The sequence below is a fragment of the Mixophyes fleayi genome, chromosome 1 (assembly GCF_038048845.1).
Source record: "Mixophyes fleayi isolate aMixFle1 chromosome 1, aMixFle1.hap1, whole genome shotgun sequence".
In the NCBI taxonomy this organism is placed as follows: Eukaryota; Metazoa; Chordata; class Amphibia; order Anura; family Limnodynastidae; genus Mixophyes; species Mixophyes fleayi.
The window spans coordinates 362129029-362151993 of record NC_134402.1 but is presented as its reverse complement, the minus strand read 5'-3'; positions in this window follow the sequence as shown (position 1 = coordinate 362151993).

Below are 22965 nucleotides of genomic sequence, written 5' to 3'. Positions count from 1 at the left end.
AATTATATTTGTGTATTTGTATTTGATTTTTAACTACTAAATGTACCGGTTTTTTTTAAAAAAAAAATGCTTCCTTGATTCTTTATACAGTTACTGTAAACATTCCATTTTAAGTTAACACAAAAGGTACTTACATGAAAAGTAACTTGAAATCACACAGGCCTTGAGAGTGAACGAATCTGGATTCTGCAAGACCAGGATTGACATTATCTTCCTCCTGGCCAGCAACCTCTGAACCCTACTCCCGATGGCAATATTGTATAAATATCACACACAGAGTTATGAAACTGCACATAATATTTGGTGTATACATAAGGGCTCCGCCAGACAAGTCAGGCAATGGAATCAATGCTTTTAAAAGACCAAAAGTACATTCTATAACCAATCTAGATGAGGTATGTGCGGCATTGTATACGACCTCTTGTTCTGTGTGTGAATGTAAAATGGGAGTGAAGAGATAAGGGAGGAAATGGTAAATATTATCTCCTTCAAACAAGAAAAAATAGGTAATTGCATATGAGTTTTGTTCAAAAAATATTATAACCAATGAGGAATAGATTTTGACATGATATGGTGCTATTATAATCCAGCAGTATGCCACACATTTTTATATAAATACATCTTAATGCAAAGATTGTTATCATTTTGCAAAGGTTCAAAACAAACCTTTTACTAATCCAAAGTAGATAAATCTATTTAGGAAAAAAAAGGGATAACAATAAACAATTATGCAAATTTAAAAACTCCTAATAGTTACATGTTACTATGTAGCTTTGCACCTCTCTACCTCTGGTCCAATCTGCACCACATCCACCACCAAACCGCCTGATCATGATTGCTTACTGGACACTGTGCAACCAGGCATCGAATCTGGAGCGATGCATCAAATATAGCCTGAACATTTATTGAGTGGAAATTTTTCTATTTCTAAAAATAGCTTCATTTATACTTGATGAAATCAAGGCTATATGTGTACCATCTACTGCCCATATAACATGCTGAAAGCCTGCTATGGTGGGAAACTGCTGCTTTATGTGTACAAGGGACTCCTTAACGAGTGACAGATATATAAATTAATGGATGCGCAATAGGAAAGCCTGCAGTACCATCTTCAACACACTACTAAAAATGGGCTGGGACAATCCCGCCGCAACACCGACTGTGGCCTGGAATGACCCAGATGTACAGAAGTGTAATACCGCCAAGAGTTTGGTCAGTGGTGTTGTTGCTGTAGGGATATTGTGCACTATGCGCAATGCATGGAGTTCCCATGATGACATGATATGGAAACCAATAGCAATGGACCACCTCAGCATCTGAAATCTCAAAGGGGCTTTCACATGGCCTGAACACATGCTGTCTGAGCCAGTATCAGTGAAGCAGTTTCCGGTTTTGGAGGGGATGGCATCTCTAGATTGATAGCTTGTGCGATGATTGGCAATATGTCAGAAAGATGGAGGGAAAAAAATAATAGATAAAAAATACCTTATGCATTGTAGATTATTGGGTAGCCTTTCAAATGACACATTATAGACAAAATTACTTCCATTTTTATTATACAATTTATTTACGGTTCTGTGTTTAAAAAGCAAAAAATACAACTATTTCCAATTCAGTATAATACAGCGTGTAATTTTATTTTTAAATGTGTGCAATTAAAAATACACATTTATAGAAGGATATTGCAAATGTCTGCAAATGCTTTCAAAGGGAGAGAAAGAAAATTTAAAACATCTGCACATGCTAACATATGCAATGCTTTTTAAATAAAATCAATTTGTTTTTGTGTGCAGGTGAATTGGCAATGATCCCATTACAATGTGAGAGGCAATACTGTGTTTGATCATCACTATCATTCATCAGTTACACCTGCCCCGGAGCGAGTTAAATCTTATGTCTGAAAAGAAGTATTCTTCTGACAACATCAGGGGGCAAATGAATCAAGCTGTGAGTTTCTGGCGGGTTTGAAAAGTGGAGATATTGCCTATAGCAACCAATCACATTCTAGCTTTCATTTTGCAGAATGTACTAAATAAATGATAACCAGAATCTGATTGGTTGCTATAGGAAACTTCTCCACTTTTCAAACCCACTGGAAACTTGCAGCTTGATACAGTTTCCCCCAGGAGTTGAATCGGCCCCACCTGGGTGGCAATGTCCCTACTGTACCTGGGCTACGTTATTGCCTTCTTTCCCTCCCTCGTTGCGCCCTCCAAGTTGTAGACAGTCGACAGTGTCATTGTCTGCAATTGTGTTCATTGGTGTAAGGTCCATTTCTAGACATGCACAGAGATATTTCACACAAGATACGACACGCAATTTGACTTGCTTCCGAACATGTTTAAAATAATGTACCATAATATTTTATAGGATCCATGCATTGTTAAGAATCTGCAACTCAGACATTAGAGAGATAAGTGAAAGTATGCACATTGCTAGACTATGTTATAGACATAGATTAGATAAGACTAGAGATGCTCACTGACCCCCATATTTTGGTTTTGTATCTCTATTTTTTTGAAAAATTGCTAAAATTACATAATTTTGCTCTTTCTTTGCTCCTACTGTACATTATTATTAACCTGAATAACACTAATTTCCAGTTATTTACAGTAAATTTTGATCACCTCACAGGTCACAAAATTATTTTCATACACTTTTTGGACAATGACTATGGCGAGCTGGCTGGATGCTAAGCGACAGAGCAACAACACAAACACATGGCAGTTCATAGCACTTCTAGGAAATATTGCCATACAGCAGTGGCAGAAAAAAAAAGAAAATTGGTGCAAGATGAAATTGTCCTTTCCCACCCACCCTTATGTAAGATATTGAAAAGGAAATGTACAGTTTAACAAACCAAGCACTCCAGCGACAAAGAGTGCCACTTTTGTAGCTAAAGTGCTTGCTTTGTTTGGGCCCTCACAAAACAAGATAACAATGGGCTTAAGGCAGCTAAGCTAACAGTGCTGTCAATGAACTCTAAGGGCTAGATTTACTAAGCTGCGGGTTTGAAAAAGTGGGGATGTTGCCTATAGCAACCAATCAGATTCTAGATTTCATTTATTTAGTACCTTCTACAAAATGACAGCTAGAATCTGATTTGTTGCCATAGGCAACATCCCCACTTTCTCAAACCCGCAGCTTAGTAAATCTAGCCCTAAGACTGCAGCGAGCTGCCTGGTTGCTCTGCCAATTAGTAACAGCACAAACACATGGCAGTTCATAGCACATTTAGAAAACATTTCTACACAGCAGTGGCAGAAAAGAAAAGTTGATGCAAGGTGCAAGATGCAATTGTCTGTCAGAATTTCCACCCACCCTTATGTTGGATTGACATAATATGATTTATGGGTAGCAGAGTAGACAAGGTTATAAAGTCAATAATATAATGACATCAACACTCCCCCCCTCTCCCCCCAGCCACCAACTCCTTCTCTCCTTCCGCCCCACTTCGGGTGAGGAAGTCCACTCTCTCATTTCTTCTTCCCCCCTTCTACCTGCCCCCAGGACCCCATCCCTTCTCACCTTCTTCGCTCCCTTTCCACCTCCACCTGCTCCCACCTCGCTCACCTCTTTAATCTGTCCCTCTCCACCGGCATCTTCCCCTCCGCCTTTAAACATGCTCTCGTCTCACCCATTCTCAAGAAACCCAATCTTGACCCCACCTCACTCTCTAATTACCGCCCAATTTCCCTTCTCCCATTTGCCTCCAAAATACTCGAGAGACTTGTCTGCAACTGTCTCTCCACCTACCTCTCTGAACACTCCCTCCTTGACCCTCTCCAATCAGGCTTTCGCCCCCTCCATTCCACTGAAACTGCCCTGGCTCAAGTTACGAACGATCTCCTCTCGGCTAAAGCCATGGGCCACTACTCCCTTCTGATTCTCCTCGACCTCTCAGCGGCCTTTGACACCATTGACCACCCCCTCCTGCTTCACACCCTTCAGTCCATTGGCCTCTCCGGTACCGTCCTCTCCTGGTTCACCTCTTACCTTGCCGACCGTTCCTTCTCTGTTTCCACCTCTGATTCTCTCTCCCCTTCTTCCTCCCTTCCAGTCGGGGTCCCTCAGGGCTCTGTCCTTGGACCCTTACTATTCTCACTATACACCTCTTCTCTGGGTGCACTCATCAGCTCCTTCGGCCTCAAGTACCACCTTTATGCTGATGACACTCAACTCTACCTTTCCTCTCCTGATCTCTCTCCCTCCCTTCTTTCCAGGGTATCCGCATGCCTCTCTGCCATCTCCTCCTGGATGTCCTCTAGATTTCTTAAACTCAATCTTGCTAAAACTGAACTCATTGTCTTTCCTCCCTCTCGTACCTCCTTCCCCTCTGACCTCTCTATCACTATTGACAACTCATCTATCTCCCCTGTTCCCCAACTCCGCTGCCTAGGTGTCATCCTCGACTCCTCTCTCTCCTTTGCCCCTCACATTCACTCTCTCGCCAAATCCTGCCATTTCCAGCTTCGCAACATTGCCCGCATTCGGCCCTTCCTCTCCCAGGATGCCACCAAATCTCTCGTCCACTCTCTGATTATCTCCCGCTTGGACTACTGCAACCTTCTCCTTATCGGCCTCCCCCTCTCTCATCTCGCTCCCCTTAGATCTGTACTTAACGCCGCTGCTAGGCTTATTTTCCTCTCTCGCCGTTCCACCTCTGTATCCCACTCTACCAAGCCCTTCACTGGCTCCCCTTCCCCTACAGAATCCTTTTCAAGCTCCTCACTCTGACTTACAAGGCCCTCGCCAACTCCACTGCTCCCTACATCTCTAACCTTATCTCTATTCACACTCCCTCCCGCTCACTGCGATCGTTCAACGATCGTCGCCTCTCTTCCCCTCTGATTACCCCCTCTCACGCACGTATCCAAGACTTCTCCCGCGCCGCTCCCCTCCATTGGAACAAGCTCCCCCGCTCCATCAGAACTTCCCCTAATCTGTCCTCTTTCAAACGAACATTAAAAACCCACCTTTTCCTTAAAGCCTTCCAGTCTCATGCCTAAACTCCCACCGGTCGGCTACCTCTCTTTCTCATCCCTTCTTCCCTTCTCCCTCTTCCTCCCGTCTCTCCGTCTCATCCATGTGTCTGTCTGTCTTCCCCTCCCCTTAGATTGTTCGCTCCTTTGAGCAGGGCTCTCCTACCTTCTGTTTCCATCACTTTTAACTGCGCTCTCCAGCTACTCAGCTCACCTCCTCTCAGTCCCTCTGCCCTCTGTCTCCTCTCGCTTCTCTCTGCTTCCATCAGTGACTCTCAACCTGTCATCCGTGCCCACCGTCTTGGGCCATAGTTACCTGCCTGTACTCACTTTTCCCCTCCCTCCCTCTCTTTCATGCTGTGCCTGAGCCCCAAGAGTTATAGTGCTTACTGTTACTTGTACTGTGCTGTTTCACCTTGTACTGTGCCATTGTTTGTCCTTGTACGGCGCTACGGATACTTTGTGGCGCCCTATAAATAAAAATTAATAATAATAATAATAATAACAGTATTATTAGGGCATCAATTGCAATGTAAACAGTATTTATTAGGTTGACAATTCAAATGTAGACAGTATTATCTCTAATTCTAACTGTGTCCCTATCACTAGACCTGTCCCTTTTCCCTATCCCTGTCCCTGGACCTGCCCTTATCCCTATCCCTAGACCTGTCCCTATCCCTAGACTTGTTCTTAACCATATCTCTAACCCTATAATAGTACTGTGTACATTTGAACCCAATCATACTGTGCACCATGTGAATTGGTGACCTAATAATACTGTTGAAACCTGAATTGTCGACTGCCTTACTGTTTTCTTCCAGCTCGGCTTTTACACATAAAAATATTTGGGCACCACTTTTTGAGTCAGAATGACAAGGTCTTGTATCGTCATGACTGACCTTACAAGAAGATGGCTTGCAGAGCTAGCACTCATAAAGAAAGGTGAAGGCCTGATTCTTTCCTTGCCATTGCCTGTGTAGAAAGGCCTGTTGGCAATTTTATTTTTTTCAGTACTTACCTTTGCCTGGATTACAGGTGTTTTTTTCTTTACCAAGGTAAAGGGTGCTTTTTTACATTTTTGTTTCCCTGACTTAAAACCACTATGCACTTCAACATAGGCTTTAGCAGATGACGTATAGAGGGATTAATATCATCATGACTGACACTGGAGAGTGACAAGAACAATGTGACTGAAGAGTGACAAGAACACTCTACCCCTTTTTCTGTGTGACTAACGGCACTGAGACTGGAGAGTGAAAAGAACAATGTGACTGGAGACTGAAGAGTGACAAGAACACTGCCACCCCTCCTGTTTCTGTATGAGCAATGGCATAGAGCAATGTGGCTGGAGAGTGACAAGGACGATGTCACCCATCCTGTTTCTGTATGAGCTATGGCACAGTAGAATGTCACTGGAGACTTTTAAAAACACTGCCATTCCCATTATTACAATTTTGGTTTCAGCACTGAAAACTGCCACCTCCCCTCTTTCTGGGTGAGCTATGGACCAGTACAATGTCACTAGAGACTTTTAAAAACACTGCCAGCCAATTATTATAGTTTTGGTTTCATTACTGAAAAATGCCACCTCTCCTGTTTCTGGGTGAGCTATGGCACAGTACAATGTCACTGGAGCCTTTGAAGAACACTGCCAGACCCATAATTTGTCTTTCAGCACTAAAAAATGCCTCCTCACTGTTTCTGCGTGAGCTAAGGCATAGTAAAATGTCATTGGATGCTGCCAAGAGCACTGCCACCCCTCATCTTTATCTTTCATTAATGACGCTGCCCAACTGCACTGGAGACTGCCAACAACCCTGCTACCCCTTCTGTGTCTCTCTGTGAAATGGCGCTGGATCTCCGTGGAGGGCGGTACTTAAAGAATCCAAAACTTGTGAGATCCAACGACGCAACAATGACGTTTTGCTTCGTTTTCACTTCCAAGGGCTTTCGAAAATACTGAGCCAGCTCGCTCGTACTTGGATCTGCGTAGTTTGGTTGGGCTCGGTTCTCGGAGGACCAAACCCGAGCATCTTTAGATAAGACCACTCAGAAATAATTCTAAAGCCAAGATGTCCCCTCAAAGTATTTATTGGTGGTGATTAAAAAAAAAACAAACACTTTTGCATTTAGTTTATTTTCTTGCACTTCAATCAAAAAACAAACACTTTTTGGCCATCTTGGATAGATTTTCTTTTGCCGTGACAAGCTCTAAAGTCAAACTAATGGTATTTTCTGAAAATTCATGTCTTCTGAAAAAAAAGTATAATTAGTATTAAATAGTTATAATATTAAATGGTATTAAATAGTCAGAACTATTCTTTTATTACAGTATATATTGGATTTCAATTTCATCCAATGTACAGTGCAATACCTTAGTTTTGAAAAATTGCACCAAGCCTAAGAGGTGCACTGTGAAAAAGTGTAACAATAGATCAAAGTTCAACTTCCTATGCATTTAGTACAGCCCTTTTTTAAAAAAAATCATATAATTTTATTCAGATTTTAATAATAACAGAACAAGAAAAAGAAACATTACATAGTTCCAAAGAATAATGAATTCCACATTAATATGGAAAGAAAGATTGTATTAACAACTCTAATTATCACAATTTGCAGCAACATACAGACAATTCACCTGAATGACATTACATATTAACAAGTGAATAGCTTAGCTTGAGTTTGGGTCACCAAATTTCTTCTGTATAGGGTGGGTAGTTATATTGTATGTTAAATGCAAGTGGCAGGAGAAACATGCAGTGGGAATCAGCTAATGGTGTTTTAGGAGCGCTGAAAGGGGTTAAGTGGGAGCAATGCATGAAAGTAAGTAATATTCAAATATGGTCAAAATCAACGGCCAGAGAATGCACCACATACCTTGACCTAGCCCGAGATGGGCTAGGTCATACTTTGTAATATTTTGGCATGGTGCCTCTGGACTGATAAATGATGCCCTTACCACCCACCACTACGTTAACCACGGCTACCCAGGCACCAAAGTCAGGCCCATCCCGCACCATCAACACTCTGGCAATTACGAACCTTAGCTAGAGCAAAAAGATTTAGAACATATCTGGTCGCGGACCTCCCCAACAGTAAATCAACCCCCAAACCAAATATGCCTGTCTGGGGGTACAATAATGGAATATCGATACAAGTGTTCTGTATACACTCCACCACCTGCAAAATTCTCCTACCACAGGACAGCCCCAGAGTAGGTGCCAGAAAGTGGCGGAAGCACCTCTGCATTTTGTACAGTTCGAGTCATATTGGGCACCCATCTGAAGCAGCCTGTAGAGAGAGTAATAATTTCTATGTAAAATATACAGTTGGACCTGCCTATACCTGGTACAAGAGGTGACCTCGCAGGCACTATCAAGCACGCATTTCCAATCCCCATCTGTCAATGGTCCCAGGTCTAGTTCCCAACTTTGTCGCAGTCTAGCCAAATCATCGGGAGTGAGTATGGACGGTAAATTGGCATATAGCATTGAGATGGTTTTTGTGGAATACACTTTTTAAGGAGTACCCGGCGAGGGTCCGGTCCAAAAGAGATATGGGTGCTTCCAAATTGTGCCACCAGGGAGTGATGGAGCTGTAGGTATAGAACAAGTTATTTGGTAAGTGAAAATCTACCTGTAACTTTGCAAAGGATTTGAGGGTGCCATATTACTGCCCAAGAGAAGTTATACCTGCTGTCCGTCACCTTCAAAATTGTCGTAATTTATAAAGCTCCGAGAGTGTGCTATTAACCCATATTGGAGTATCTGTGTCTAGCATCATGGGTTGCAGTGCCCCCTTACAATGTTCGAGATCATTACAGCCTGTTTAACCTACGGCAGGATCATTCTCGTGACTTTAGTGCCCAATAAGGCCTGTATGTCTATCAAACCCTGTACACCCTTTCAGGAAACTAACAAGATCAGCTGTCGGGGAGTCCCCAATTCATTTCCAGAGATGAGCCATTTGCGCAGCAAAATAGGAGGCCCTGAAATCAGGGAGGGCCAAGCCACCCAACGCTTAAGGACAACAGAAGGATGACAACCTGATACGTGCTCGCTTCTCCCCCCCAGACAGGGCCGGACTGGCCATCTGGCACTTCTGGCATTTGCCAGAAGGGCCGATGGCTGTATGGGCCGGTACCCCACGCAGCGATCATGTGAGTGTTTGCATACTCACATGATCGCGGCGCCTAAGCTCCCACGCCTTCACTCTCGTTTTTTTTTTTCTTTTCAACTATTTCTTTTTCCGCAGCGGGCGGGGGGGGCTCTGCTGAATTCATTTTGGGCTAAATGAATTCAGTGTTCAGCTATAGCTGTTTGTATTGATGTGTTGTTACGCCATCCCTATGCAGAGGATTCCAGGCATCTCTGCTCCTTCCTCAGCTGCACTCAGGGGCGGTAACTGTGACTTGAGCCTGGTGAAAGGTTTATTGGGCTGGAGAGGAAACTCTCTGGATGGAGGTGAAGCACGTTAGCTGAGGGAGGCAGGAAGGAACCAAGAGCGGGGCTGTAAGTAAGCATCTTTTTATCTGGGGTCTCTCACGATCAGCTGGGGTCGTTAATGGCAAACCCATCATTATTAAGATCTACAACTTCTTAAGTAGTCACTATTTTCTCTGTTTCATTATTTCAATCACAACCGAGATGGTAACACAAAGTTTGTGTGTAAACTTACTGCATGTAGGACACGATCTGCCTAACAATCTGTCTAAACATTATTTCAATCTTTGTTGATAAATATTTGTTAGCCTGCATTTAATATGGCTTAATTGTGTTTTAAGTAAATGCAGACGAGTTTTAAATTGATTTCTTGAGCTCATTAAACCCAACATATAGATAGTATAAATATTATCTTTACTAGGTTATGCAGTTACACCCACTTTTGTGTCTTATTTATTTATCTTGCAATAGATTTGAATTAGATGCAATATTTCACTTTTTTGGGCTCTCTTTCTAGCACTATTTATTTTACTATTTTGAGGCAGCGTGCGAGAGCGAGATCATGTGAGTCACATGATCGCAGTGCCTGTGTCCATCTCCCCCCTCCACTTGCACTGAATGTCAGGCGTCCGACATTCAGTGAGGAGCGGCAACACGGAAGAAAGAAGACAGAAGAGAGAAAAGAGAAGAAAAGAAAATAAAGATGAAAGAAAGCAATTCAAAGGTAAGTGAAAAGTGGAGAAACAAAGAGAGGCACAGGCTGATGAAGAAGTAGAGAGGGGGGGGTGATAAAAGGCAAAGGGGGAGGAAGAAAGGGGGTGAGGGATACAAGGCACAGGGGAATGAAGAAGTGGGGGGGATAAAAGGCACAAGGGGAGGAAGAAAAGAGGAGAGCGATACAAGGCACAGGGGGGGTAAAGAAAGAGGGGGAGAGATAAAAGGCACAGGGGAATGAAGAAAGGGGGAGAGATAAAAGGCACAGGGGGAGGATGAAAGGGGGGTGATAAAAGGCACAGGGGGCGGAAGAAAGGGGATGAGGTATACAAGGCATAGGGGAATGAAGAAAGCAGGGGGGAGATAAAAAGGCACAGGGGGATGAAGAAAGGGGGGAGAGATAAAAGGCACAGCGGGGTGAAGAAAGGGGGGAGAGATAAAAGGCACAGGGGGAGGAAGAAAGGGGGGGAGAGATAAAAGACACAGAGGGATGAAGAAGGAGGGGTACAAGGCACAGGGGGATGAAAAAGGAGGGGAGTAGCATGGCACAGGGTGATGAAGAGGGGCAAAAGCATCATGGCAGAGAGTGAGGAGGGGTAAAAGCAGCATGGCAGAGTCTGAGGAGGGGCAAAATCAGCATGGCAGAGTGTGATGAAGGGGGGGGCAGCATGGAGGGCGCAGTGCAATCATAAGGGGGCATAGCGTGGTGATATTGAAGGGGCACAGTAATGAGTGTGTGATCGCACAGGGAGCTTTTGGCAAAGTACTGTTGTACCGGGCCCGGGCTCACCAGGGTGCCCGGTACAACAGCGCAACACATACTTACCTGGGGGCCCGCTGTCTTGCAGTCCGCTGGTCTCCGCTACTCTGCGCTGATGTCTTCAACCTGGCTGTCACAGTGACAGCCAGGCACCAGAATGCGATCGCAGGGGTGTAGGAATCATTCCCCTGCGATCATGTGATCTGCCTGTGACAGCCAGATCACATGATCGCAGGGGGAATGAGTCCTCCACCCCTGCGATCGCATTCTGGTGCCTGGCTGTCACGGTGACAGCCAGGCTGAAGACAGAGTAGCGGAGACTAGCGGACTGCAAGACAGCGGGCCCCCAGGTAAGTATGTGTTGCGCTGTTGTACCGGGCCCCCTGGTGAGCCCGGGCCCGGTACAACAGTACCCCCCTTATCCCCCTGATGGCGGCCCTGGGGTGTTGTAATGTGTTTCTGGGGTGGGAGGTGGCGTGATGTGGATGGGGAGGACCTAAAAAATATAATGTTTTATTATAATATATGTATCAATGCCCCATGTTAACCACGCCCCCAACATAATGAGGTCACGCCCTTGGCGCCCCGGTAACACAGTTTTTTCCTGTTCATCAACAGAGGTGGGCCTGTCTGCTTCAATTATGCCAGGGCTGATTTTTAGTCCCAGTCCGGCCCTGCCCCCAGACCAGAGAAGACCAGTTTATCTTTAGGTCAGAGAAGCCACCAGGCGCAGCAGTGTGGCTAGGATTGCCTAGAGTCTTGGAGAAAAAGGAGCATATCGTTGGCATAAAGAGCAACCTTGTTTACCCCGTCTCCAGCCCTGAGTCCACAAATTTCAGGATGTGCACAAATCAAGCATGCCATGGGCTCTATGGCAATGGCAAACAGGACTGGAGAGATGGGGAACCCCTGCCTCATGCCCCTGCTCAATGTAACTGGGGAAGAGGTGTGAGCATTCACATTAATTCTGGCCACTGGGGCCAAATATAATAACCTCACCCATGACAAGAAATTGGGACCAATACCGAATTTATAAATGACAGCCCACAAATATTCCTATTCTATGAAGTCGAATGATTTAGCTGCATCTAGGGATACAACCACTGCCCCATTCCTGTGACCGTCAGGCATCTGTAGATAGGTGTGAAGGCGCCGAAGGTTGATGGCCGTAGACTTTCCCGGCATGAACCCCGTCTGTTCTGGATGGATCAACAGAGCAAAAACATTGTTTAGTCTCATTGGCTAAAATGTTAACGTCTGTTGTCAGCAGGGAAATGGGCCAATATGATTCATGCAGCAGCAGGTCCTTGCCCGGTTTAGAGATGACCACTATTACTGCCGCAGTCATGGCTGGCGGCAGAGTAGCTGCCTCACAGAATTTATAAGTTATAATGGTCCAATAAAGTGATCCTTAATTCGTAGTGTATACTGATCAGCTGACCTGTCAGCTGACCCGGCGCTCTGGTGGTGTTAATTTCGTGTGTCCGGGAGCATTTAGAGAAAATCAATTTGCAAATTCATCGTAAACTATTAAACACTTTGCTTATTAGGGATTAAAAGTTACACTTACATACAACTTTCTAAGATCGCTAAAATGAAATATCACATGTGGATTTATATACCCAACGCATTTCATCCAAAAAACCTGCACTTTCTCAAGGGAACTGTGTGCTCACAAACAATCCATTTAAATACCTACTTAAATGTGGTAATCAGTTGCACATGTGGTGACAAAGAAGTCATGAATCGTCATGTGTTTGGAGATACATGCACAATCGGCACACATTTTAACTGCTTATAATTTAATTAGTCAGCTGTATCTATTATGCAGAAAGCTAACTACCTTTACTATACATATGTTTTCAAGATCAGTTTACTGTACACTCACGGGCATCACATTTGGTGTATAGTATATCGTCGTTTTCACTACGTATATATATTATTATTATTATTAATATTTATTTATAAGGCGCTACAAGGCATCCGCAGCGCCGTACAGAGACAAACAAAATCACAATACAATGGGAGACAGCACAGTACAGTAAACACAGCAACTCAGTACGCTCAATGCACAGCTAGAGAGGGCGGGGAAGGGGGAGGGAGGATCCGAAAATGACGGGGCCCAAGAAGGGGGGCGTGGAAGACAGGGAGACCCCCAGGGGGGAGGAGGGAGCGAAAGTGGATGTGGGGTGGAGGACCTTTGAGGAGGAGGGCTAAGTAGCTGGAGAGCAGAGTTAGAAGTGGTGGAAACAGGAGGAGGGATGGCCCTGCTCAGAGGAACGTACAATCTAAGGGGAATATATATATCAGAAGGGAAGGTATATATATCATTTTTTATATATATTTGTACTGGTTAACGTGCATATGTATACAGATATGCACATGGATGTGCGTATAGATATAAGTACAATTTAAATTAAATTAGTTTTTCCTTTGAGAAAGTTATTGTGACGAAACACGTTGGGAACCCGTCCCTCACCATTCTATTGGCCAAACAGCTGACCGGATGTGACATCATACCCGGAAGTTAGGACTGGAAGTACGCTGCGCACCGTTCCTCTGCCGTCCTTAGTAGCGGGACTGATCACCCCCAACTAATTCCATCCTCTATACACCGCCAGTCTTATTGGGAGAACATCAGATTGGGACACTAGGACTGAATAACACCATCGGCATCTCCTCGCGACAACTGCAAGTATAGGCATCACCCTGGTGGTGACATACATAAAATACATAGACTTTCTATTACTACCCAGAACAAGTTTACCACATTGTTGTGTCTGCAGTGAGATTCATGATACACAGTGGCCCGATCGCCACCATTTGAGAACATTGCTGAATGTATATCATTGCTTTTTTGCCTCCTGTATATCTACATACACGCTGCTACATACAAGATCTCCTATCCATGTTTGTTCTTTTTACAAAATTAATTTATATAGCATATATTGCAACCCATATGCATGGGTCCATTTTATGCCTAATAGGAATTGATTTTATGTATAGTATTTTGACGTATTTAGTTTTATAGGCCTAATATCAAGCCATCATATTGCATTTTATCCCTTTGTGATTATTTGTTCAATTTATGTGTACCAGATATGCAATAAATGTTGTCATTTTTGACATTTAACTTTTAACCTATCCAGAGATAGTTTCCCTCAATTGAAACTAGACATACATACTAGTACATATCAATAGTCAATGAGCGCACAGGTATTCTCTACCGTTTGCATGTACAACTAGGGAGGGATCCCTAGCCCTGATAGCAGCTCCTGCACTCATCGGGAGGTGAGCGCTTAGTTCCTATAATTTTTGTCGTTACAATTTAAATTAGCTAATTATAAAAAGGGAGTTTCTGCATAATAGATACATCTGACTAATTAAATTATAAACAGTTAAAATGTGTGCCAAAACGTCACATCTGGTTTGTTTTTTAAAATCTGTGTGAGGTCCAGGGATATATTAATACAATCATTAAGTCCCCTTTTACTCACAATTTTGCCTAAGAACACAGCCATGAATAAAGAATGATACCAAAACATCCTCCAAAAGCAATTTCTCTCCACCATCCATGAACAGTTTGGTGAGGAACAATGCTTTTTCCAGCATGATGGAGCACCTTGCCATAAGGCATAAGTGATAACTAAGTGGCTCAGTGATCAAAACATTGAAATTTCGAGTCCATGGACAGGAAACTCCCCAGAACAAACAGATGGACAAACAAAACCCCACAAATACTGACAAACTCCAAGTATTGATTAGGCAAGAATGGGCGGCCATCAGTCAGTATGTGGCCCAGAATTTGATTGACAGCAGAGGTCTTCAAAAAGAAGGGTCAACACTGCACATATTGACTCTTTGCATAAAATTAATGTAATTGTCAATAAAAGCCTTTGACACTGTCCAACAGGAGAGGGGCCACAGACATGAACCAGTACAGAAACTGCTCCGCCAATGACCCCACACACCATAGCCATGGCTCAACAAACAAGTTCCAGGACCAGACAGCAGGACTCGAGGCTGGACCACACCAGGGAGACACAGGGAGTCCAGCTGGCAAATGGGTGTTAATTTTGTGATGGTAAATGCAGAAGGAACGGATAATTTGCAGGATATGTGCGGGAGAGTGAACACCGAGTGTCCTACTCCATGCTCAGTCAAGCCACGCCCCCCCAGTAAAGCCCTTTTTTTTATTAAATAATCATTTCTGCTTTTGTGCTACTCAGTTTAGCCATATTTATGGATTTAATAATTCATGAGTGAGAGGTCATTAGGACTGTTTTTTTAAAAAATATGTGTCATTTTAGTGTGACGTGTGTATTGCTCCACAGAAGGCTAGTTAATATCTAGTCTGGCCCTACAATTTTAATGTGACCCATTTGGCAGTGAAGCACATCTGCAGGTTAACAAAAAGTAGATATGAAGTCCCCACTGACCTTTCCTCCGACTCCACCTATCACTCCACACTCAATCATTATACCAATGCCAGTTATTTAAGCTATATATTTGACACATCTATCTATTTTAATTAAGTTCACAAACTATTTCCACCCAAATTTACTTAAGGAAAAAATATTTCAAGAATTCTCCTTGTTAGTCTTTCGATCACAAGTTACCCCAGGGGGTTCAAATATTGTTACTTATCTCACTGCCAAGTAGTCTGAGTGGTAGGGTACAATGTTTTTTCTTAGCTGACCAGCTTCAAACTGTTTTTTACTATGGCAGGGGGACCCTCACATTCGTGGTCTCCCTGCTATTGTGGAAATCAGTGCACTGTACATGGGAACTATTTTGATTTAATATAAGTATATCAAGAGACCCAACTTCCACCTGTTCTGATCAGGTCCAGAAGAGCTTTTGAGGAGTGGGGAATGAATGTACATGGCAAAGAGCGCCCCTGAATAATGAGGACTGTATGCCCTTTATCAAATTATAAATTAATTATCTAGCTCACTAAAATGTAATCTTGTTTCTACCAGAGATGAGCGGGCTCGGATTATCGCAATCCGAGCCCACCCGAACAGTGCGGGTCCGAGGGCGATCCGAGCACTGTTCGGGTACTTCCGGCGGGGAGAAACACTGAAAGCGAGGCTGAGACTCCAAATCCCGCCGTCGGATCTCGCGAGACTCGGATTGTATAAATTCCCCGCTTGCCGCCGCCATCTTCAGTCGGGCTAAGACCAGGGAAGAGGGAGGTTGGGTTTTTTAGAGGTGCTGTGTCCTGTCACTCTGTCCTGCTAAATCCAGTGGTGCTTTGCCCTGTCACTCTGTGCTGCTGAGTCCAGTGGTGCTTTGTCCTGTGCTCTGTCCTGCTGAGTCCAGTGGTGCTTTGTCCAGCGCTCTGTCCTGCTGAGTCCAGTGGTGCTGTGTCCTGTGCTCTGTCCTGCTGAGTCCAGTGGTGCTGTGTCCTTTGCTCTGTCCTGCTAAGTCCATTGTTATTAAAAAATTATAAAAAATATATAAAAAAAAATTATAAAAAAATTATACAAAAATAATAAAAAAAAATTACAAAAAAATTATAAAAAAAGTATTAAAAAATTTCTACTGCAATATATAAATACGTTCGGTGTTCCTGCAGTCCAGAAATATTAGTACTGCAATATATAAATACGTTCACTGTTCCTGCAGTCCAGAAATATTAGTACTGCAATATATAAATACGTTCACTGTTCCTGCAGTCCAGAAATATTAGTACTGCAATATTAAACTACGTTCACTGTTCCTGCAGTCCAGAAATATTAGTACTGCAATATATAAATACGTTCACTGTTCCTGCAGTCCAGAAATATTAGTACTGCAATATATAAATACGTTCACTGTTCCTGCAGTCCAGAAATATTAGTACTGCAATATTAAACTACGTTCACTGTTCCTGCAGTCCAGAAATATTAGTACTGCAATATTAAACTGCGTTCACTGTTCCTGCAGTCCAGAAATATTAGTACTGCAATATTAAACTACGTTCACTGTTCCTGCAGTCCAGAAATATTAGTACCAGAGATTAAACTACGTTCACTGTTCCTGCAGTCCAGAAATATTAGTACCAGAGATTAAACTACATTCACCGTTCCTGCAGTCCAGAAATATTAGTACCAGAGATTAAACTACGTTCACTGTTCCTGCAGTCCAGAAATATTATCAGTTCCGACATTGCCAGCTTGAGTCAGGTGATTCCCCTGATCAGGCTGTTGCAGAAGCAGCTGGAGAAAGTGAGGGAGGAGCTGTTAAAGCATTGCGATTTCACAAAGCATGTAGCTCTTGTGGATGAAGCCCTTCATACGCTTTGCCAGGATCCGAGGGTGGTCACTCTTTTAAAGTCAGAGGAATACATTCTGGCCACCGTGCTCGATCCTCTGTTTAAAGCGTATGTTGTGTCTCTGTTTCCGGCGGACACAAGTCTACAGCGGTGCAAAGACCTGCTGGTCAGGAGATTGTCCTCTGAAAAGGACCGAGACATGCCAACAGCTCCTCCTTCATTTTCTTACACACCTGTGGCTGCGAGGAAACAGCTGAGATTTCATAAATGACCCACTGGCGGGGATGCTGAGAACATTTGGTCCGGACTGAAGGACCTGCCAACCATTGCAGACATGTCTACTGTCGCTGCATTGGATGCTGTCACCATTGAAAAAATGGTGGAGGATTACTTTGCTGACACCATCCAAGTAGACATGTCAGACAGTCCTTATTCTTACTGGCAGGAAAAAAAGGCAGTTTGGAAGCCCCTGTACAAACTGGCTCTATTTTACCTGAGTTGTCCCCCCTCCAGTGTGTACTCGGAAAGAGTTTTTAGTGCAGTGGGGAACCTGGTCAGTGAGGGGCGAAGGAAGTTGCTTCCGCAAAACGTTGAGAAGATGATGTTCATAAAAATGAATTATCAATTCTTCAATCAAGACCGGCACTGGCCTCCAGAGACTACAGAGGGACCTGCGATTGTGGAGTCCAGCGGGGACGAATTGATAATGTGTGAGGATGAGAAAGTACACACTGAAGGGGGCGAGGAATCAGAGGATGAGAATGAGGACGACATCTTGCCTCAGTAGAGCCAGTTTAGTTTGTACTGGGAGAGATGAATAGCTTTTATATATATTTACTGTTTTAGTAATAGTTTAGATTTTACTGTAAAATATTTCTCAGTCATATGATATCCTATAATATCTTCTCCGCTTAGAGCACTAAAAAGAATAACAAACTCATGAGTTTACATTTATTGACTAATAAAACAGAATTAGAATGCAAGCTTTTGTGGGGCCACCTACAGCTTTGTTAAGCAGTTAAAAGATGTATGTGTATCTTTCATCTAATCAGTGGTTTACTCCATATATGGTGCCTCAACCATTAAGTATACTGCCCATAATAATGTATGCACCACACCTGCATTTGTGGCATTGTGTTTTTATATGGGCACCCCTTGTGAAATCTAAAATCCTTTTATTTTGCAGTAGGGGTGCATTATACTATATATTATTTTTATTTGTATTACCATTATTATTATGATTCTTTCTATTGGATATTTCTTGAATATGCATGATTGACAAGATGGTAGTATTTGAGGTAAAGGAATTGATTGAAGAGGTGTGTGGAATTGTGGTGCTGATATTTTTCAGGTTATTTCAAATTTCTGAATAATTGAGGATAGTGACATTCTTAACATTCCTTGTTTAACGATTGTTTCTGTTTATTATTATTATTATTATTAATTTTTATTTATAGGGCGCCACAAGGTGTCCGTGGCGCCGTACAGGGACAAAAACGAATTACAATACAAGGTGAGACAGCACAGTACAGTAAACATAAAGCACAGTAACTCAGTAAGCTCAATGCACAGCTAGTGAGGGCGGGGGGAGTATCCGCAAATGACAGGGCCCAAAAGGAGGGCGCGGAAGACAGGGAGACCCCCAGAGGGGGGAGGAGGGCCCTCGAGGAGGAGGGCAAAGTAGCTGGAGAGCAGAGTTAGAAGTGGTGGAAACAGGAGGAGAGATGGCCCTGCTCAGAGGAGCGTACAATCTAAGGGGAGGGGTGGACAGACAGAGAAACGCAGGGGAGAGAGAGAGAGTAGGGGGATGGAGGCGGGAAAGAAGGGGGAGAGGCAGAAGATAAGGTAGGTAGTTAAGTGGGAGACTGGAAAGCTTTAAGAAAAAGGTGGGTTTTTAAAGCCCGTTTGAAACTGGACAGGTTAGGGGAAGTCCTGATGGAGGGAGGGAGCTTGTTCCAGTGGAGGGGGGCAGCGCGGGCGAAGTCTTGGATACGAGCGTGGGAGGAGGTGATGAGGGGGGAAGATAGGCGACTGTCATTGGCAGATCGGAGAGGACGGGATGGAGCGTGAATATATAGGAGTGGGGAGATGTAGGGTGCAGTGGCGTTGGCGAGTGCCTTGTATGTAAGAGTGAGGAGATTGAACAGAGTTCTGTAGGGGAAGGGGAGCCAGTGGAGGGATTAATGGAGGGGGGAGACAGAAGAGGAGCGGCGAGAAAGGAAGATAAGCCTAGCGGCTGCGTTAAGTACAGATCGAAGGGGAGCGAGATGAGAGAGGTGGAGGCCAGTAGTCTATAGTAGTAGACTAGTAGTAGTAGTCTATCAGTAGTAGTTTATATTTTATTGATTGCATACTGGATAGATTGATAGGAAAGGGCTGGCAAAATTTGGCATGGGGGGCAAACACAGGTAAGTGCCTGTCCATGAACATTTTTAATCTTAATTTATTACATATGTAATAATGTATAAGTATATATTATACAGCAGAAATAGGATTATAAAGCAAGAATATGAAATAATGGGTTACTTCAGATCATCCAGCTTTGGTCAGAGAACTTTATTACTCTACCTAGTTGTACGTATTAATATAAATGGTAACTGGCATGCTGATAGCTCAGCTCAGGACAATTACATACAATAGAACAGTGTCAACAAACAGTGAAATATGTAATACACAGTGTTACTCATGCATTTCCTCAGGTGTCAGAGCAGTCGAGAGTAACATACCTCCCAACTGTCTCTACTTAGGTTGGACAATCCTGATTTGAACTTTGTCCCACAGATGGTGAATTTGAAGCATGTCAGAGCAGCGGTGAATGGGTCCCATGTACACTGGTGCACACAGCAATGATGGTGTTTGGAGAGGATGAGGATAGAGTACAGGGCAGCCTAGCACTTCAAAAGCGCTAGGCATGCCACCAGGGGTGTGGCCACACCCTCATCATGAAATGGTCACACCCCCATTGTGATGTGTCACACCCCCTGTCCCGATTGAAGAAGAAGCAACGTGGGAGGTATGGAGTAATAATTTATGAATTGCTCATTGTGTACAATGTTTGTGATTATTAAATTATATATATACCTGTAACCATACAGTAAATGCAAATATGCAGGGATAGCCTAACAAAAAATGCCCATAAGTTTGCCGTCTTAAGGAAATTCAAATAAAAAAAATATATATATTTTTTTACAATATAAACATTTTAGTAAGAAAGGATAATTTAATTTACACTACATTATTCAATAATCACACAAAGGCTGGTAAAGTTTGTCCTTGAGGACAAACATGGAGCCCTTTGGGTAATGACTCCTCCCATCCCAAACATGGTTAAAATGGTAATAATTACAAATTCTTTTGGATATTTCAAGCAAGGACTTTGGAATTACAAATACTTTTGGACTTGGTTTTCAAACATTTTGGATTAAAAGCTGCCGACGAAAGAAGAAGTCTGATTGGTAAGTATTTTGGGGTTTTCCTAATTTTAATAAATATATGTGGCATTAATGAGGGTGTGCATTGTTTTTATTGGGGTTTTATTATTTATATTAAAATTTGGTGGTTTTAAACAGGGAGAAGTGGTTTATTTAACATTTTGTTTTGTGGAACTACAGATCCCAGCCAGCCGTGGGTGTCAGGGAATGTTGGTACTTGTGTTTCTCCAAGTGCCAGTATGCCCTGGCTGCCATGGGTATGCTGGTGCATGTAGTTATACAAGTATCAGCATGCCCACACTGTTTATGACAGCCCGGGCTGGCTGGGACTTGTAGTTCCACAAAACAAAATGGCGTCTGTTTGTTTTTTTAACTATTAAATCACCATTTATTACCCTACACCAACTGCCCAGGGGTGTAGGAAGAGCCCTAGGGCATTTAGCACTGAGCTGTGTGTCCCTAGTGGGGGGTCCCACTCGTTTTTTTTCGTCGGACCCCACTCCCTAGGGAATCCAGTCCCGCACTGAACAGCCTGGGGTTGGTTTGTCATTATGGCAGAGGGACCCCTGCCGCGTGTCCCCCTGGTATAGTGCCACCCATCCCAGGCTGGTTTACCTAGTAGACAGAAGGTACTGGCGCAAAGTATGACCTTTGGGTTCTTTCATTTTGTATGGTTTACCTAGTGCTGGTTATGTGAAAATCGGGTGGGGGGGACCCCACGCAAATTTTTTCCCCGATTTTCACGTAACCAGCAGTAGGCTGGCAGCACTAGGGTTAATAGTGACCGGGCGGGGGGACCTAAAGCTTTTTGTTTTTAAAACTTATATCTATTTTTAAACATTTGACAGCTGCCTGACCTCCGGCAGTATAGGGAGAACAGTGTAACAGTGATGTGTTTACTAAACACTCTGCTAGGTTGCAGTGTTGTTTGTAGTGATTTTTAAAGCAAACTCAGGAGAGTTTGCTTAATCACAGCTTCATACATTTGAGACTTGTATAGGTAGAGTGGCAAACAGTCAGGAGCTTGATCTCTATCGATTTTGGAAATAGCGATTTTGACAGAAACACAAGTCTGGCAATTTTACATGAAATCTCAGCTTCATATATCTCTAGTGGCAACACATTATACAACACAAATGGATTACTTATCCTTCCTGTGGTCCCACACTGTGTCTTGGTCCATAGGAGTTGAATTTTGCAAAGTTGGTTTTGTAAATGTAACTTGCTTAAATGAAAGAGTTCTGTTTCAAAATACTCCTTTGGTACAGTCCATCACAAAGGGAGGAAAACCTCAACTTAAATTGACAAATTAATAAAAGTCGGTATCGACCCCCAATATTTTCTCTATCATTTTGTGAAGCTGTGGAGTATGTTTACTCCATTTGTGACTGTATTAGTGGCACATGACTTGCATACCGTCTCAGAACACTAAAGTCTGGGGTTCAATTCTGACCATGAATGCTGTCAAAGGATATGCTAATATTCAAGAGTAGCAAATATTGAGGCAAATACATTCATGATCACTTAATAACTTATCTCATTCATCTCTTTAATTACGCACTAATAAAGGTAGTTTTCAGTTGAGCCAAGAAATACTATTCCTTTTCTATAATCATACACACAATACGTATAATTTTCTTTCAGTCAATTACACACAGATGCTGCTATACATTTATAGTGTACAATAGGAAGAGATAACCACAGCACAGCATTACTACAATTAACCTATTATTATGCGTGCAGTCACAAACTCCATATGTGTTACAAGCTCCTATATATTCTCAAGTAGATCACAAAAAAACCACATGCTATATGTATATCTAACAATCAACCCCCAACAAACAATCTCCATGCTGCTATATGTATATCTAAATCACAAGTCTCCTGTATATGCATTTCACACAGGGCCGGATTAAGGGAATGGAGGCCCCTGGGCTAAGGGGGCCTCCATTCCCCCGTGAGGGTCGTCGTCGTCCCCGTAATCCGAGCCGCCATTCCGCCCCGGTGAGCCAAGCCGCCCCCAAGGCACTTACCTCCTTCTCCTGGCATTGCAGTCCTTCCTGGCGCACTGTACGCTCTTTACTGAGGAGATCTCGTGAGAGTGAGACTCACGAGATCTCCTCAGTAAGGAGATTACAGCACGCCGGAGAAGGACAGCAGTGAAAGTGCTCAGCAGCATTGATCGCGCCGGGGGCGCCCCCGCCCCCGACTGATCAATAATGCTGCTGAGCACTTTCAAGGGCCCCCTGGATGCCCAAGGACCCTGGGCTGTAGCCCAGTTAGCTCTAGGGTTAATCCAGCCCTGATCTCACATAGTGTCCCAGCATTATCCACATATGGGTTGATGCATAGCATTAATGCATTTGCCTCAAATAAT